The sequence below is a fragment of the Cyanistes caeruleus genome, chromosome 1 (assembly GCF_971803275.1).
Source record: "Cyanistes caeruleus chromosome 1, bCyaCae1.hap1.1, whole genome shotgun sequence".
Lineage (NCBI taxonomy): Eukaryota > Metazoa > Chordata > Aves > Passeriformes > Paridae > Cyanistes > Cyanistes caeruleus.
The window spans coordinates 25,798,692-25,813,267 of NC_141701.1; the positions used below are offsets into that span (position 1 = coordinate 25,798,692).

Genomic DNA, 14,576 nt, shown 5'->3' on the forward strand with positions numbered 1-14,576 from the left:
TCCAAGCACACCTTTGTAACAATAAAGAATGTTTTTCTTGGAGCTGTATGCACATTCGAGTTCAGATTGCTTAGTGAAGTGCCTGATAGAAATCCTTAGTTCTTTTTGGGAACAGGGATCACAGTAGCAGAAGCAGTTCTGCGCTCCTCAGATGCTGTAACCCTGATAAACCTGTCTCAATTGCTGGGGCAGAGAGACTATTCCCTGGCCCTGATGTGCCAGAATGGCATTGGGTAGCTTAAAATGACACCAAACTCTCACTGATCAGGCTGTAAATGAAGAGGGATATATGAAGATGTAAGGCAGCTGTGCTGGCAGGAGGATGCTGCCTTGCCCATCAGTGGCAGATGTGAGGGGCAGTAAGTGCCCATGCAGTGCATTTCCTGCTCATCCTGCCTGTGGGACCACACACTGCCCTCCCTACCCTGCTTCCTCTGAATTTCCAGCCCATGGAAAGGATTGAGGAGGGTGATTTGGAGAGTTCAGTGCAGTTACTTCTACATGGTGCCAAGATGTATCTGGGGGGAAATAAGGTAGGATGAGATCTCCCTGGGTCCCCTGGGTTAAGCATAGCTCAAAATACAGGATATAAAAATTTAGGTCTCCTTTTCACTAGGACCGGGTGGTTCTAGGACTTTTTTGTCTGAAGTTGTCAATGTTTGCTCTAATCCCATTTTTGCTATTGTGCTAAGACTTTTAATACTTTAATTATCCAGCTATGATTTCCTCTTTCACAATCCCTGGGAGAGACTGACCTAAACTGAGAAGACTAACACTATGGTGAGAGAGATGAGCTTTAAGGCTTGTTAAGCTATGTCGAAGCTTCAGAGCATTTAAGTCTGTATTAATACCAAATCTCTTACCAAGTGAGCTGTCAAGCCCATTAAGAATGATTCAATTTCATTTTTCATTTATAGCACAACAGATTCTCCAATCTGAAATGCACACTGTTCCTACATACCTAGCTGCTAATAAGTGTTAACTTTTCTGCATAAGTCAAAATGTTAAAAATGACAAAATAAGCTAACAGAGCATCTGATTTAAATTCAATTATAAGGTGCTATTTGAAGTATATTCTTGAGAGATACTGATCTAAGCATAGTCTAACATATCACAAACATCTATTAATCAACAACTGTTGATAACCATACATCATCAGGTGAAACACTTACTGCCCTTCCTCTTTATTCCTTCCAAAAGAAACAGGTCTCAACAGACTACAGTCACAGCCTGCTCTGTACATTGAAGTCATTATTCTCTTTACAGTCCTGACAAATTTTCTTGGTTCAAATGATGAGTTGGAGTAGGCTTGGCACTGCCTCGTTTCTGAGACCACATATCCATATATCTCTGGAGACAGGTCCCTTGTAGCAGGACACTTGCAAATGTTTTCTTTTTCATTTTTCCTCTTCTTCATTTTATCTCTTTTCCCCCTCTACAGGAGTCTGGTTCCTTCAGTAAGCCCATAAGTGACTTGCAATGTAACCAGGAACAATGCCACCAAAATCTTTAACTGAAACAGAAGTTTTCCTTTCTTTGTGTTTCTTTTTTGCTATCTTTTGCTGTAGAATGTGTGTTACCCCTAGCAGAGGAGGCAGAGTCTCTTCAGATGCATTTCAGAAGAGCAGGCATTCACCTGGATGTGAAGTTTGCGTTGACTTAAGGTTAAAGATTTTCAGGTTGCTGCAATTCAACAGAAGCTTCAAAAGACACAACAGTAACTCAGCGTGATCTCCTTTGACTCAGATGAGGGGCTGCAAATTCTAGTTCCTTCTTTTGATTACTCCAGGGAAAGTTTTTTTAGTCTGACACCAAACAGAAAAATAATTCCAAAATCAACTTCTTTCAGAAGCCAAGATCCACAGACTGTCTGTCTCTGAATTCAAATATCCTCCTAATATTTTTCAATGATTTTTCCCTACACCTTTTATTACTTAAGTCAGCAGTTAAGTAGAAAGAGCAAGAAACAGCACACTACCTATAAATATATTCTACACTGGTCAGCATTTACTGTTCTTTGAAAAGTATAATAGAATTACAGTTAACACCTATAGTGAATCATTCAATGCACTTTCATATTGTGAAGAGTCTCCAAAACACACAAGCAGGCATTACAAATATTACTTAAACATGGTGGGATTTCCTCTTTTGGTAGGTGATGCAGGAGTTCAGGCTGGGGAACCTAGCCTGAAAAGGACCTAGGACAGAGGACCTAGTGGCCTATCATAATGTACTTTAATGCAGGGAGGAACAGCTGTGATAATCTCAGTGAGCTTCTGTATTGCAGGCCCAGATTTCTACACATTAATACCAAAGCAGTACTTCCTTCCAGCCAGCAAGGATTTGGAGGGAGAAAAGGTGGTGAGGTGCAGTAGGAGCAGCTGTGCTTCCCACAGCAGGAGCAGCAGGCACCACGATGTGTGCCTGGCATGCAAATGCCCTGCACAGACTAGCCCAAATACAGCTCACTTTATTTCAGAATATCAGCTTTTCCATTCCAAACTCCTCTGCACCCTCTGTAGTTATTCATAGCAGTACAAAGCAGGAATTCGCAAAAGTTGCCAGTCTGCTTTTTACCTGTAGAATCCTAGTCAATCCTCACGTCCACATGAGGTCAGAAATGGTTCTGGGGCACTGTATCACCAATTCCAAGGAGTGAAGTGAAGGGGTAGCTGTGGTCGCTTCTGTCTGCTGCAAGAACTGGTCAAGATTTTTAGCAGTAAGTACCTGATTCATCATTAGGCTGCTCAGTGACTGGCTGGTTTTCAGCATGTTTAATATTCTGGGAAGAGTCATCCAGAATTGTTATGACAGAGGACAGATTTGTGGTTCCTCAAGGCTAAGGTAGCAATCATGATAAACTGGCACAAACTCCTGTCCAGCACAGACCAGAGACCTTGTTGATGTGCAGAACAACAAGGGGTTGACACCTGTGTGCCTCTGCACCCAAGGAATGATGTTTACCCCTGGCTGTAGCTTCCTGGGGAGTCACAGCATCGGTGAAAGGCTTCCTATCCAAGAGTCATGCATCTGAACACGATCGTGAATCCAAGACCCACATACCTCAGTCAGCTCTTCCAGCGCTTAAATTAGTTGCCCCCTAGTTTCTGGTCTGAATTCTTCAATCCATCAAGTCTGTATTTTGTTCTGCTTTCTTATTTCAGTTTGTTTCCTGGCTCTGACATAGGCTTTTCTAAATAATCTTGGGTTACTCACTTAATTTCTTCTTACATTAATTCATTGTTGCAAGAGGGAGTTTACAGCATTTCTCTAACCTCTCTTTCATGTCAAGATCAAAGGCTCCCTAGGGCACTGATCTTTTCTGCATCTTGACACACTTTCTCAAGTGAAAGAACCATCATTTCAGCTGTGGCTTGTATAGTCGTGCTACTAGACCCTAACAAATGTTGCTTTTTGCATTAAACATGTCAGCATCTTTGCAGCTTTGTGTTATTTATGTTGCAAATTAAGAAACAGAGTAGGTAGCTGCATAAAGTCCTGATTATTGCAATAACTCTCCTCCTCCCAGCACACACTACAGCATTCACCCATCTGCCTAAAGAAGCTTCACATCGTGAAAAATTAATATTTTATTGTCTTACTCCACACCATGTCTGTGCAGGTGCTGGGATCTGGGTCTTGCAGAAAGCCATCCTTTCCAGGAGAGGCAATGGAAGGACTGCACTCTCCCAGTTAATCTCATCTGGGTGTTGGGCTCCTGCTTGCTGCTGTGATCTAAGGACCAGAAAGTCCATCATTTCACCTCACAAGGTAGCAGGATCTTATCCCAAATACTGACCTAATTTTTGAGGAAGTCAGGTACAAAAATACATTATAAGAGCATCTCTGTTGACTGCCTGTGACCTTTGCCATCACTTAATTCCTGAATGTCCCTAATATATCTCTTTTTTTATTGCTTTTCTACCTGTATGGCCAGTAACACCAACTTCAACCAAAATCCTCTCTGGCTTTGTTGATCTATCCCATGTGTTAATCAAAGCACAGTTTTATTACAGACACAGGATTAAAAAGAGTAAAAGCAAATAACTAGTAACAAACAACAGCATCATTAATTACGACACTAAAGTACTACAGAGTACTTTATTGGACTTCATGCAGGTGAGGTTGTGAGGTTGTAAGGACTGAGTGGTATTTTATGTCTTTTTAGGCCATCCTGCAGAGCTGGAAAATCAGACCAGGGGCACAAGATTTTTATCCTACAGCTGCAGGTCTGGCCACCTTAGGTTGAGTAAAGCAGAAGACATTGTCCCGGTGGCTTGCCCCTAGATGGCACTGCTTGGCAGCCTGGCTCCAGCTCCCATCCTTTTCCTCGGCTTCACTGCCAAGGTTTCGACTTGCCTCAAGGTTGGGTGGAGAATTGGACAATCAGATGAAGGAATTAAATTTCCGCCACTCTTGGCTGAAGTGGGAAATATTCCCTTGTCTGATACTTGCAAGTAAAAGAGGAAATAAGTTTTCAATCAATGTGTTATAAGGTATCTGGGCAATGTCTTTTTTTCTGCATGAAGCAGATATTTGTTCTGACAGGGCTTCCTGCTATTAAAACTAATATTCTAGAGGCATCAAGATGGGAAGGTGTATTGTTATAAACTTCCAATGTATTTGATTCTACTGCAATCGTAGGGAACAAGGATTGATGTGACACATTTTTCCAAGTCACCCACCTTTCCCTTATTAACATGGTATACCTTGCAACTTTTGTGTACTCTAAATTATTTATCAATATTTTAAAGCATTTTACACAGGATTAGAAATATCTCACGAAACGTGATAGTAAAGTGATATCTGAATATTTAGGGTGTTTAAATTTGATTTAACAAGATGGATTTCTTGTGAGATGATCACAGTTCTTCAAGCCCACATGAATAGGTGGATCAAGCTTTGAACAGTAATCCTAAGCAATTTTCCATTTTCTAATTTCTGTAATTATTTCAGGTTTATTTTTTTACTTGTGCATTTATAGTGAAAATACAGCAAAAGAGGAAAAGACCTTTTTTAGGGGCTAACATCATATATTTCCCAGCTACCAGTAATACTTGCTGTAATCCTTTCCCAACCTATCCCTAAGTTTCCTTTCTAGCCCACAGAATACTTTTGTGAGAGTACATGTAGGGACATGTAATTGCATCCTTTGCACCTTGCAGAGGATGGTCAGTCATTCCTCCTCATGGTTACAAACAGCAGCAGGTCCACCATGCTTGCACTCCTAAAAATAATTATAAAAAACACAGTGATTTTTCTCAGAAAATGCATTAGTCTGAGCTGACTGGCTGTTTTAGAGGTAATGCTGAGTCAACTTGCTCTGCCAGCAATTTACCCTTCTCTATTACCTCAGCCTGCCATAGTCCACTCTAAAATACTGAGCCCACACCATAATCCAGTTACAGGAATCGCCTTTGGGGGACTTCAAGGACTTCTACTGTCATTTTGTTTCTACCAAAAGGGCAGTAGATTACATGTAGATTGTGGGCTAGACTTCCACCTTTTTCCAGCTCTTCTCACACAAGTTTTGATCACTGAACACAGGCAAAAGGACACCCAGGCCTGAGCCCAGTCAATGAACTACTGAAGAGTCCACAGAGACCCAGGTGTCTATACCAACCAATGTAATTATTAATGAAGGAATAAAAATAGATTGTTCAAAGTGTCCTATCATCAAACTCTGAAAATCCAAATCTGCATTTAAACCATTTGAGCAGCACTCTCTGACTTCAGACAGCTCAGACATAGCATGATATGAAAGAGATTGGAAAAGGTTTGTGCTGATACTGATGAATGCAGAGATTCTGACATCTTCCAAAATGCATCTCTATTCCTTGTCTATCAACCTACTTGGTAATCTTCCACATTTGGCAATCTTTTTCAACCTTCATTATAGAAGACAAATATAGACTTGTAACACTTGGATATGGGCTGGAGTTCTTCCATAATCTTCTTTGGCAGTGAACTGCAAGTTAAAAGATTATAAGGCTTAGTAAATAAAGCAGCAGTCTTTCACCTGCCAGACAGATTTCTGTCTTAGTTTAACCTTGATTTATGTGATGACTTTGGTTTTAATATGTTTTTAAGCAGATATGAATTTGTGTAACCTGAAACTCTTATACTACATCCTGAATAAAGGGAGAAGCTTGGTTCTGGAGCCTGAAAATCCAGGCCAAGATTTCAAACTACACACACTCCTAAAGAATAGATCTACCCATGTAGGACAGGGTTCACATGGGCATTGAGGTGTACTTCAGATACACCTTCAAAGAAAGCTGTGCTATTTGTGCATATCAAAGATAAATTTTAAGTAATCAGGAAATGTTTTTAAGCAGAAACTTAAAAACTGTCAGAAATTCTTTGCCCAGTGTTCCACTGAGATACTTATTTTTTTTATTTTATTTATTTATTATTTATTATTATATATTATATTATATATATGTTATATATACATAATCCCTGTCATCCCCTGTCATACCTGAGGGAGGGCATCCCCTCCTCAGTCCCACAGGCACTGCCATCCCAGCCTTAGGATCACAAAACCTCTCAGTTACAGGGGTGTAAGCACCTGTGGATTTGTTTATGAATCATAGTGTCTTCTACTGCATCTGGATTGAATGATACAACTTTGAGGTCATGATGTTTGCCCACAGCACTCCTCATATGCTGAATTTCTCTTGAGTCTGTGACCTGGAAAAAAGGAGGCTGATGGCTGCTACCAGGTGGGTTTCTAACCTAAGGAATGAGCATCAACAACCAGCATCGTACCAGAGTGTACTCATCATTTTACTGTCTAGTTGATTTCATTCAGTATGCATTGAAAGGGCTTAAAAAGAGTGGACAATTTCTGAGGTCTGCAATTAAAGGTATAAAGATGTGCCTGTGATTGGAGTTCTCACATCTAGCAATGAGTTTAGTGTGTTACTGTAACTCTTCAGGTACTGTTCTTCGACTTGGCTGATAAATACCCCCACAGCAGTACATGAGAACAGCAACTTCACAGTCATTGTGGGGCAGGGAACTGCTTTCTGTGACAAGGACAGAGCTACAGTTCTCATGGTAAATGCCTATGGACTACCCTGCTCTTGTGAGGAACTTGTGAGCATTGCTTGGGGAAGACTCCCAGCTGTGGCAGTGGTACCCACCCTGCCTGGTGCTACTGGAGATGGACCTCACACTCAGAAATAACTGCCTCATTTTGTCTTCAGCACAACAATTGCAACCAATGCCATAGCATCCCTGAAGGAGAATTAACCTGAATATTATTTTGGTCAGCCTCTCCCATTTTACCCTCAAAATTGAATCTACTTGCTGAATGAGACAGAATGTAAAGTTGTTTAGTGCTGTTCATAATCAGTCAGCTTTATTTTTTACATGTGTGAATTTGGCAGACCTTTGAACACGTAATTTTGTAAGTTATGTACTGAATATTTTGGTGGCTTGAGGACATGATATATGAATTTCTGTCAGTGTATATTTTGCTAATTTGAATATTTTTAGAGTTTGTGCTTAATAGCACCTTTTTAGGCACAGGCCTACTGAGAGGAAAAAAAATAATTATTTTTTGAGTCCTTTCCCTGTTCCACAGGCATCTCCAGACCACCTGAAGTAATCCAAAGTGTGTCCAGAAGTGAAATACAATAGGTCAATAAGTGAGCAGTCAGGTGTGCTTTGGTGTACGGGGCAGAGGCGGTGCAGTCCCACAGCTGCTCTGTGCCAAGTTCCTCCTGCTGGCAGCCCACCCACACAGCTCACTGCCCACAGGTGCTGCAAAATCTCATCCAAGTCTGTCTGAGGCCTCCCCAAGCAGCTTGACCTCTGGTCTAAAGCCTTAAATAAAGCTGGAATACTTCTTTTTGAGAGGAAAAAGGGAACAGAGAAACAAATAGAACTCAATGACGTTTTTAAGAAATTGTGATAATGCAGTAAAAAGTAGATTCCAAAGTAAGATGCTGTTAAGAGGCATTGGTAGGATGGCACTTATGGATAACTTTGTGTCTAGTTATCCATCAGACTTGCAGAAGGTCCAGAATAAAGAATCTAACAGAACTATGCAGTAATGGCTGATATTTAACAGCTCATTTCTATCTGGCATCTGCAGAATGCTTATGGGGATAATAGCTATTTAATATAACTGATGACAGCAGTCAAAAATAACACAAAGACAGGCAGAGAATCAGAGGCAGAGAAAAGATTTCTGTAGTTTTGGGTTGTGTTTTGAAGAACAAAAAATTGCAGAAATATCTTCACGTTTTCTCTTAGGATTGGTCCTGGGCTAATGCCAAATCCAGGCTGGGGAGATGTTTCAGAAAGTGCTGGTTGTTGCAGAACAAAGGCATGCTGACAACCAGGGCAAACATCAATGGTCTGAGCGCACTTCTACTGCAGGTTAATTCGTTAATATAGCTACAGTCTTCATGCCAGTTCCCTTCTGGTCAAAACAACATAAGGGAAAGACCTGATGCTGGGTTTACCATAATGCGATTAAAGAAAGCTCCTCTCAGAGGCAGTGCAACAGAAAAAGCTCCGGTATGAGCTTTGACTTGTCTGAAATTACTACCTTGATTTGCAGCCCTCTTCTAATATTAGGAAATTTCTAGGTGTCATGAGGCTGCAATTTCTGTCAGGAGCACAGTCAGAGAGGCAGACCCCCTTCAGCTTCTCTTACAGCTTCATTTTGCTCCTCTGTGAGGAGTGCTAATTTGTGTGATCTTTCTATGAGACCCATGATGGGAGAAATGTCTTTACATCTTCTATAGCTTTCTTGGTCTCCAAAGACTCCTTCCATACCTGCACCACCTTCTCTTCCCCACATTTGCATCCCTATCTATCACAGAAAAAACTTGCTAATTTACTTACAGGACAGAGGCTGTACAAATGAACACCAGCACCAGACATATTCATTTTATCCTCCATCACAGAAACTTCCAGGACCAGCTTCACATTGGAACACCCAACAAGCTGTCACAATGGCTTTTTTAAATTTAGTTTTATTTATTTATTTATATTTAACCTTCTCAATAAATTAATTCAGAATCTTTCAGATCTTCCAGGTCATCCAGAATCATCCAGGTCTTCAAATTCAAAACTTTTGGTCCCAGAAATTAGAATTCTACAAAAATATTGTTCCTGTTTTTAAAACTGACACCTTGTGAGGTCAAGAACATTAAACAAATAAATGTATTTTCTTTTAAAAATTGTTTAAACTTTCACTGTTTAACTTTGAAATCCTTGAAATTCTTATTTAAGACTTGCAAGGTCTCTGGTAAGTCGACCTCTAACAAACAGTAAAAAATAAAGGAAGTTCATCAGTATTTCTCTGAATGGTTTTGTGGCAAATCTTTGTTGTTTATAACTCACAGCTCGAGCTGTGTGAGCTTCTGGGGACTGCTCCTTTCATGTCTCTTTTGAGTGGTCAGGGAATACTTGGGACAGGTGGAAGGGGCACGGCTCAAACCATTTATTCCTCAAGAAACTGTTGTGACTGTGCCTTCGAGTCTTGGAGTCTGTCGGGTGCCTGATACAGGCAGTACAGCGGCTGACCCCAGCCTTTGACGTGCTTGTCAGTGAGTATTTTCAGGCATTGATTCTTAAGACCTGTGGGATTAGAAGGATAGTTTTCACATTTTCCCTAAGGAAAATATAAGGGGATGGTGTTAGCAATATCCAGGGTTTCATTTGAGATTATTTTGCTTTCAAAGCGAAAGTAGAAACCTTTTTGAGAGAGGTACAGCTCAGTGCAGAATATTTTGCCTTCAATAAAATATTATCTGTCTATAAGCTCAACATAAGTGTTTTAGGTATCATGCATGTCAGATTTGAAATATCTTTCATACAACATGTTTGTATACATGTACAGAATGCCTATAAATACTCACATGCCAGATGTATCAATAAATATGCAAGAGTGCTGACCAATGCTTTAGAAAATTCCATTCATCTCTCGTGAAAGAGGGACTTTTTTTTTTCTGTGTATCTAAAAAACTTCTTAATGCTCTCATGGCAAGAGGCAGAGAATCATTAATTTGCTGGTGATAGTTTTATAAGTCTATTTGTTCATGGCAATTTATACACGTCTGCTAAACAGAGCTATAGGGAGCTAAGCAACCAAAAGTTACACCACTGTGCTACGCTGCGGTCTTTCAGACTGCCAGAGTCAAATTCTAGTTCACATCATAAAAATAGTGCCAGCAAGGATTGCATAACCTTGTAATCTGCAGCCACAATACCAACCTGTGCTGGCACCTGTGCAGTGGAGCTTTACCTGCTTCAGACATAATCCGGAAACACACACACTAGGTGGGGGATTTGCGGTGCCAGGTCACTGAGGGATCTCTTGCTTTTCCTGCCTTGGAAAGTCATCAGCCTAATGAGCAACTCCACCTGCTCTTCTCCTGCCTGGTCCCAAAGGAAGATGTGTGGCAGCGGCTGCAGCATTTGCAGCAAGTTGGTGGCTACCAAAATGCTCCCCCAGAAAAATGTAAACCCTGCAGAATCTTCTTTTTCAACTGATTTGTGTGTCCCAAGTAACTATAGATTAATAGGAATTTGGGTAAAACTTCGTGTTTCTGAGCAAAGGCAGAGGGGACAGAGTTCTCCAAAGAGTGGCTGGGGAAAGCTCCTCACCACACCTGCCAGGTGTGCCAGACTGCCCACAGCACAGCAAAGGGTACGAGGTTCGATTCCCTCCCACCATTTGTCACCTCGCAGTAGGTACCCTGGGTGGGAAGCATGACACCCTGGGAGCCAGAGAGTGATGCTCTCATTTGTCCCTTGTGCAACTGCTCTACAGAGCAGATAGTTACACATTCTGAAGAATAAGGGCCACCAAGTCAGTAAAGGGAGGTGCTGCACCTAGCAAGGGAATAAATGGCTCTCAGGCATTGCTTCAGCAGGAGGGAGGCATGAACATTGGGCAGTCACTGAAACCAGGCTAGAGCTCAGTATGGTTTTATTCCTGAATGTTTCTAGAAGACCAGCGTTATATACATATGGAGATGTTTTCTTATTGTAGTCATTTTAAAAATAAACGTGCTATTTTATGAAATAAAACAAAAGAAAATAATTTTTAATAGTTGAAAAAGAGCAGAAGATAATGTTCTTTGTGAAAGCATTTGGCATGACTGTACTGCTTACATTTGCAAAGCTGGCGTATTTATAGAAGCCTAAGACGAAATAGAAAGTTAAGTCCAGGACTTATTCCTTGATCTGAACTTTGAAACTGAGGTCAGAAAATTGCAGTGTCAATGGGGACTGTCTGAGCAGGTGATGAACAGCAGTGCTCACACAGCTCCCTTCTTCAGAGGTGAGCTGTTCTTAGCCCTCAAGATCTCAGAGGCAGCTGAGCCCTTTCATCAGCAAACTTTTAATTGAAAATGTGAAAAGCTACTCCGTCTCTGTAGGAAGCTACCAGCACTTAGGAGATCACCTGGGTAGAGCACCTGTCTCTGGGGATCAGTGTGCACTGTGTGAGGCTTTCCTTGAGTGAGAGCCACAGTTAAAGACATGGCCCCTCTTCCTGCAAACAGAAAATGCCTGCAGATGAGGAAAAAGGAATGAATGACCTGTGGCTTGGCAGGAATTAACTACTCAATCACAAGATAAAAACTGGGGCCAGTGTAATGAGGCGAATAAAAATAAATCTTGGCAATAACTTCCATGTTGCAGTCTGTGGCTGAGACTTTCAGATCCATCAAGAGTTTTAATCATCATACAGAATGTTGACATTTATGAATCTGAAAAAATTGTCCATGGCTGAGAAAAGAAGTAAACTGATTATGGTCCAGGATTGATTTTGGGCTGGGAATGTTTATGAATGTATAAAGTGGGTATTCAGAAGGCCTGAATGTTGGTTTTTTTCATTTAAAAATGAGCAAACTCAGAAGGAGTTTTAGAAATCTAACAGATTATAAGCCTTGATAAGCCTTCTACAGAAACATTTTCAAAAAAGGAAAGGAAGGTTTAGTGGCAGGTGTTTCTCAGCCTTCATATTTAATGAGGAGCAGGAATGTCAAGCAGCAAATATTAGCATAAAGGGATTAGAGCAGCAGCTATTTAAATACAATGGACTGAATATAGTCAAAATAGTGACTAACCAAATGCTGTTATGTTTCTAGGAGGAATAATCTACACAACTGTGTGCTACCACTTGTGTGCCTGAACATTTTTGTATAACTTTTCACTGGACACAGGGAATAACAGCATGTCCAGCCAGTGCTAGACCCACTGATAATCCTGCTCCCAGAAGTGTTGTGTGGATTTTTACCATTTTTCATTACAGAAACCTTGCCACAACCTTTTCTGCCACATCTAGAGATGTGTCCTCTACAATTTGATTCTCTGCACACACCTTAAATGTAAGAATAGATGATCTCAGTTCAGACAAGGAGTTCCAGGGTTCTACCTGGGTTCCAGGTACTGGCTATTTACTGGATATAAGAAGAAGACAAGCACCATTTCATTAGTTACCTTCTCTGCTCACAGACAGCAGCAGATGAGAGACCTCCTGAGCAAGACATGGCATGTATATCTTTGACACTTTTTGGACACTTTTTTTTATTTTCATTTAATCTGTTGACGAACTTATTTGTACTTTTGTATCTAAAACATTTTTTTGGCAATGAATTTGCTTGATGTGCAGTTGACAAAGCTTGACATGCTTGTTTTGAAGCTGTTGAAGACAAACTACATTTAGTGTGCTCTGGTTTAAGTTCATCTTGTTTGAAAGGCATGCCATACCTCTGATCATTCTCCTTGCTCATCTGTGACTATCTTAGAGGGCAGATAAACAAAACCCAGAATGCAGGAATGTGATCAAGTTTGTTTGTTGCAATAATGACATTTAAAAGCTAGATCTCTATGTATTGCCTGATAGTACTTAACCTTGTGTTTTCATTTTAAATTATAGGGAGTACTGAGATGACATTTTCATAAAACAACCCACAATAAATCTAAGATCCATCTTTTGACTGAGTAATAGTCAATGTCAGATATGTTTTGTTAAGTGCATTTCTTTGCAGCTGTCAACATTTGTTCAGTTCAATATAATCTGCAGCTCTCTCTGAACAGTTTTATTTTAAACCACTCAAAATAATTTTATAAAGTCAGAAAACTTACATATACTTATGTCTTGAGATCAATTTATGTAATTTCTTTTCTGGCTCAAGTGTGAAAGAATACTCATCAATAGAAGTCCCAAGAAAGTATTTTTGAAACCCATCATTTCTTCCTATCCTTTGCTTATCTTTTGTGTAGCTATTATTTTTGCAGAGGGCCTTCCCTTTTACCCCATACAAACCTACTTTCTCAAACCTTTTTGGAGAGGTATATAATCAAAAGCCTTTCTGAAATCCATGCTTGGTAAATAAACCACCTTAATATTGGTAAGCAATAGTTTAATGAGTTCTCCAGGTACTGAAGCAGGCTTGAGACTCATTGCATCTTCCTTCAAAAACAATGTTAATTCTGCCCTATTAAATCATATGAATGAATGTATACTGTTCATATTGTTATTTTTTACAGTTTGTATAATATTCCCAGTTCAAAAGTACAACCTCCTAGCCCATAATTTCTAAGATTCCCCAGGAGTTCTTATTAAAAACTAGCCTTGTATGTGCTATCTTCCTTACCTTTTGTACTGAGGCCAATTTAAGTGACATGTTATCTACCACAACTGAAAGCATGAACATTTCAAATCTGAATTATCTAAGACCCACTGGGAAAATTCTATCAGCTCTGGCAGTTCTCTATCGATTTTTTTAAAATTGTCCTGAAACATCTTTTGCTGACTGCTCTGACTGAGATTGTTCCCCTACACTTTCTCCTGTAGAGAAAGGATGTGAGAGTAAGACCAGACTCAGGCTTTGACAAACTGACTGCTGATGGAAATATTGCACTTAGTTTTTCTGCTGCTTCTTTATCTTCTTTGAGCAATCTTTTTACAAGTCAGCTATCTTTCAGTACCCACAAGTTTTCTAAAAGACATGCCATTTCTGATATGGCTGGAAAAGTTTTGTTACTAACATTCATATAGCAAATTGAACAATTGGCTGCTTGTTGAATATCTTCTGTCCTGTCTTGAAGTGTTTTTACATTCAGCATGCCAGATTCTTCTAGTTGGGAGATTTTTTCCACATTCCTTACACCCAGAAATGTATTTTTTCTGCTATATGACCACAGTCTCTCATGACTTTTAAAACTTTGTTTGGATAAAATTATATATGTGAGCTTCTAATCTAATGCTTTTATGTAATCTCCCTCACACCTATAGAATTGTTTTATTCTCTAGCCAGGATTTTTTCATTTCCTTTGATGAAACTATATCATCTTCATGCAGTTCCCAATTTTGAAGCTAAGTGATACTGGACTGTGGGGCTAGGAGCTTTTTTCCGGTCTTTAGGGAGCTTTCCTCTGTTCTACATGGCTTCTGGGTATAAGTATATTGAAGTCAGCATTACAAGATAGTTGTTTAATAATGCTCCAGACTAGGACGTGTGAGATGGTCCCATGAGGACTACATCAAATCATGCTTCTCTTTTTATGAGTTTTCTAGCTGGCCACTCCAAGAAACAGGA

At 40.1% G+C, this 14,576-nt stretch overlaps 2 long non-coding RNA genes across 2 annotated transcripts in view; one reads left to right on the forward strand and one right to left on the reverse strand.

The window, feature by feature from the left end:
• The first annotated feature begins 3,622 nt into the window (after positions 1-3,622).
• Positions 3,623-6,025, forward strand: LOC147655396 (uncharacterized). The gene is made up of 2 exons (XR_015285077.1): positions 3,623-3,771; positions 4,169-6,025. It is a non-coding gene; the product is annotated as an uncharacterized LOC147655396 (long non-coding RNA).
• Positions 4,088-14,576, reverse strand: part of LOC147655397 (uncharacterized) — a 46,819-nt gene continuing 36,330 nt past the window's right edge. The window contains exons 2-3 of the long non-coding RNA XR_015285067.1: positions 5,854-5,968; positions 4,088-5,227 (exon numbers count right to left, since the gene is read on the reverse strand). This is a non-coding gene — a long non-coding RNA (uncharacterized LOC147655397). The remainder of the gene's footprint in view (positions 5,228-5,853; positions 5,969-14,576) is intronic.